Below are 4951 nucleotides of genomic sequence, written 5' to 3'. Positions count from 1 at the left end.
AGAGGTGAATCCCATCCTCCATCCTTTATAGGCCTTTCTTTTTAGCCTCAGGAGTTCTGCTAGATCCCTGGAGAGCCAGGGGGGGCTGCTGTGCCCTCTTGCTGCCTTTCCTTCAAGATGGAATAGACTTAGCTTGTGCACTGAGGATTGCTCCCTTAAGGAGCAACCACTCTTCCTCACTGACAAGCCTCCTGAGCTTGTCAAAGTCAGCTTTCCTGAAGTCAAGGACTACCATGTTGCTGACTGACTTGCCAGTTTTACAGCAGATGGTGAAGGTGATCAGCTCATGGTCACTGTCACCCAGCTTCCCATCAATCACTAGGTCACTGATTTAGGTCATCCTCAGTAGCCAGTACCAGGTCAAGCATTGCAACTGCTCAGATTTAGCTGAGAGATCCTCCCACGAGATGTCCAGGTAATTAAAGTGACCCATGACAACCATGGTCCTGGAGCATGCAGCCTCAGCCAGTTCCTGGGTGAACTCCTTGTCAAGCTCTTGACTTTGGGTGGGAGGTCTGTAGTAGAATCCCACCATTGTGTCCCCTGTGCCCCATGGATTTTAACCCAAAGGGTCTCCAGCCATCCACCCTGGTTGCCAACATCAGCTTGTAAGGATGCGTAGCTTTCCTTAACATAGAGAGCTACACCCCCGACCCTTAGTTCCTCTATTCCTGCCTCTCCATCCCAGTCACCATACATGACCAGCTCCCCTGGATCCTCAGGTGATCCTTCTACTGCGGAAATCCAGAATACCCTATCACTTCTATTAAAGTATGGTTTAAGCATGTTCACATGAACTGTCTTAGGCTTTTTCCCACTCCTAGCCACTACATATGTCACATTGTCCAGCTTGTCCAGTATGACATGAGGACCTTCCCAAACTGCTTGCAGCTTGCCTGTCTCCAGTGGCAGGAAAACCATGACCTTGTCACCTCATTCAAAGATACATAAGCAAGCCTTTTCATCATACCGGGCACTTTGCTTCTCCTGGGCTTGGGCCAGGGAGTCTTGTGCCACCTTCATCATGTCAGTTAGCTTCTGACGAAAGCTGAGCATGTATTCTACCACAGAGGTCTTGGTGGAAGAGATTTTCCCTTCTCATTGTTCTCTCACCAAATCAATAGGACCCCTAAATCACCTTCCAAACATCAACTCAAAGGGCAAGAACCCAGTGGACTCCTGGGACACCTCCCGGTAGGCAAAGGACAAATGCAGAAGTTTCTCATCCCAGTCATTGGGGTTAGAGTCCACATAGGCCTTTAGCATACCTTTTAAGGTCCCATTGAACCTTTCTATAAGCCCATTTTTCTGAGGGTAGTAGGCTGTGGTCTTGAGGTGTTTCACCCCACAGCACTCCCACAGGCACTTCATCACTTCTGCCAGGAAGTTCCCACCCCTGTCAGTCAGGATCTCAGAGAGAAAACCCAGCTGAAAGAAGATCTTTGTTAGGGCATCAGCAACTACAGGTGCCTCAGTGGAGGTCAAGGCAATTGCCTCTGGATACCGAGTTGCGAAATCCACTAGAGTCAGGATGTATTTCTTCCTTCTACGAGTCTTATGCCTCAGAGGACCCACAATGTCTTGTTGATCAAAGATAGGGAGGGTCTGTAGGGGAGCCTTTCTCTTGTCCCCACTTTTGCCCATCAGCTGGCATGTCTCACAAGATCTGCAGTAGTCTGTCACATTCTGGGCAATTCTGGGCCAATAAAAGTTCACCTGCAGCCACTGGCATGTCCATTCCCTCCCCATCTGAACAGCACATGGTAAATCGTAAGCCATGGAAAGCAATTGTTGTCTGATCTTACAAAATACTATGAGCTGGTGATGGGGTTCCCAGGTCTCAGCATGGTTCTTTGGTACACACAACTGACAGCGAAGTCCCTTACCCCAGACCACCTGTTCCCACTTATCTGGGGTGAACTCTGTCTCTTGCTCCTGAGCCATCTGCCAGAGTTCCTCCAAGGTGGGGTCCTCTAGAACTTCCTGTTTGAACTCCTCTTGCCCAGCTAAGCAATCAGCAGAGAGTTCTGGTGCTCCTGTAACTTCTCCCCAAGAGTCTCAGTTTCCTCTGCCACTGACTGACTGGACTCCTCCTTGGGACTGTCACTTAACCAAACCTCAAGGTTACCGGTGTCCTCACTGGCCGGGGGCAGGTTGCAGTAAGAGGGAGCCTGAGTGTCTCCTTCCTCCCCATCTGCCTCAGAGCCAAATGGGTGACCAGGCCCTGGGAAGTTTCCACTCCTTCTGCTTTAGTCTTTCTGCTCTGTTGATGAGTCACCACACTAACACGGTAGGGCTCTAGCTTTAGGAGGTGGCCCTCCTCCCTTTGCAAGTATTTTAACTCCATAATATCATGTCCCACTAGGATGGGTACAGAAGCCCCTTCCAGCACACCCAGTTCTATGCACATCCCACAGCCTCTCCACTTAATGGGAAGCTGGGTTACCAGTATGTCAAATGGCGGGGACCCCACCCCTTGAATGAAAAGGTCCTCCCTGGGACTATATCTGCAGGTGTAACAAGGTTGCCATTGATTAATAACACACTGGACCCTGTGTTCAGTTCCCCGACAAGGGTTCTCCCATTTACAATTACCTTAGTCTGGTGGAAGGCCATCACCTCCTCTGGGTTTGTAATCATGTAGCAACAGGCATGCCCCTCAGAGTGGCTCAGGTCTCCCTCCTCACTGCTTACAGCTGTTGCATGTCTGACTGGCTTGGGTTTGTTGCTTAGCTTTGGGCAGTTGGGCCTGATGTGGCCCGGCTCCCCAGAGTTATAGCACCCCTTCTTTTCTGAATTATGTGGTTTGTCCGAATCTGGGGCTGCCTTGCTCTCAGCAGGAGGTGGTCCTCTTTCCTATTTTGGACCTGTCCCTCCCTTCCTCCCTTTTTGGAACCCTTTTTGTTTCTTCCCAAAGTAGAGAGGCTTCTTGTCCGGACTCTCACGATTTAGCAACAGCTGGTCCACAATTTCAGCGGCCTCTTGGATGGTTTTGGGGGCCCTGTCTTTGACTAGGCTTTTAATCTCCCTCAGACAGCAGTGATAAAATTGGTCCAGTGCTATGAGGTTTAGCGCCTTCTCTCTACTGTCAGCCTTTTCTCTGTCTGCCCACTTAAGGAGTGAATTCCCCACCTGGGCCACAAAATCAACCATTGTCTTCCCCGGTTGTGGGATGGTATTCCGGAATTTTTTCTGGAAATAATCTGGTCTTAACCAGAACCTTGAACACACGGCATTTTTAAATGCATCGTAGTTATCTGCTGATTCCAAGGGCAGGCTGTTCAGGACCACAGACTTGTCGCCCTCGACCAGAGCAGCCATGTGTTTCATGAACTCTTCCTTTGGCAACTTCCATCGGCACACTTGGTTTTTGAAGATGCTTAGGAACACTTCTGGATCATCCCCGTATTTGTAGCAAGAGAAGATTGGGGTGTTCAGTCTGGGGGATGCTTCTAGTGTGGACTGGGCACCCACTGTTTGAGCTTTTGCCTGCATTTGGAGTACTGCAACCTCATGCTTGTGCTTGAGCCTTACCTCTTTGGCCTTCTCTACAGGCTGGCACTGGGCTTCTCTAGCCTCATGCCATTCCTTCTTGTGCTGGTATTGGGCCTCCAGCTCCATCCTTTTCAACTCTAGCTCATGCTTGAGCTTGTGCTCTCACTCCTCACCTTCTAACTGCAGGTGGAATTTCTAGAATTCCCACTCAGAGGGTGGCCCCTCAGTGCCCCCCTGTGGGTTCTGTATGGATAGCTGGAGGTGATCTTGCAGCCTGGTCATTATCACACAGGATCTCTCTTTCCCTCCTTCCTCATCTGAAGGCCTCTCTCTTTCATCAGCTCTCTCAAGTAGGCCACCATCAGGTGGTCATACTCATGAGCCATCCTAGCTATCTACACTGTCCAGTTGACCCAATGCCAAATTAGAAATTATTTGCTCAAGGGTTTTCAGTAACTATTCCTTTCCCCAGATTATGTCTTCAATACAGCAGGTTGTTGGATCCCACCCTGCTACCATGTGTGGTGGGCCAGTAGGGGGTGATCCTGCTTTGAGCCACCCACCTTACTGCACCTGACCACCTTCCAGGCTCCGAGTGCCTCCCTGGGGGTGCCTCACATCTGGCTTACCCCCTTCCTCGAGCACACCTGCTAGCCTGAGGTAAAAACTGCCACCACCCAGGGCTGGGCTTTATTCTGGCTTTGTGCACCCTAGGAAACACAGGCCTAGTAGCCCTCAAGGGTACTTGACTCACTTCAAGCACTTGGGGGGTGCTTCTCTGATGGAAGCACAAGTAGTGGTCTTCCTTAGTCAGCCAAACCAAGGGCACCCCAAGGCATAATCTAGACCCACACCCAATGAGTCTCCCACGCTACGTACAAAGGAGGACTGTATTGGTTATAAGGGGTAGGGTTGCAATAGGGTTCAGGGTAGAGTAATATCAGAGCAATCCCATAGAGCAAACTGGCATGGCTAGGTACCTTTGATCACACATCTGAGTTACTGCAACCTATATATCTAGTTAGATCTCAGGTAGTTTACTCACAAGTATCATCCAGAGGCAGGTGGAGATTACTTCTGGAGGCAGGCAGTTCCTTGATCATGAGTTTTGAGAGAAATAGAACAAGTTTGAGATGGCTCAGCTCTTCTCTCTCTGAGTCTTCCTCATGGCTGTTGCCTCCTCCTCCTGGGCAGTCCTTAACTTATATAGCTCTTATGACCTCATTTACCTGGTCCAATGGAGGCCAGGACATGTTGGCTATCAGCCAACCAATTTGAAATGCATCACTAGTTGCTGGGCAGACTGGCAGTTCCTAGCTTCCCAGGGTGTCCAAGCCCCTCACCCAGGTATGTGATGTCATGTAGGCAGAGGGAGCAAGTTTCCCTCCTCTCTCAGGAAAGTATCCAGCTCAGGTTACCTAAAAAGATAAGGTAAGGTGTGTACCCTCTGCAGGGT

The sequence above is a fragment of the Gavialis gangeticus genome, unplaced genomic scaffold (assembly GCF_001723915.1).
Source record: "Gavialis gangeticus isolate Ggan-Ray unplaced genomic scaffold, GavGan_comp1, whole genome shotgun sequence".
In the NCBI taxonomy this organism is placed as follows: domain Eukaryota; kingdom Metazoa; phylum Chordata; order Crocodylia; family Gavialidae; genus Gavialis; species Gavialis gangeticus.
Note: the sequence above shows the minus strand (reverse complement) of the source record.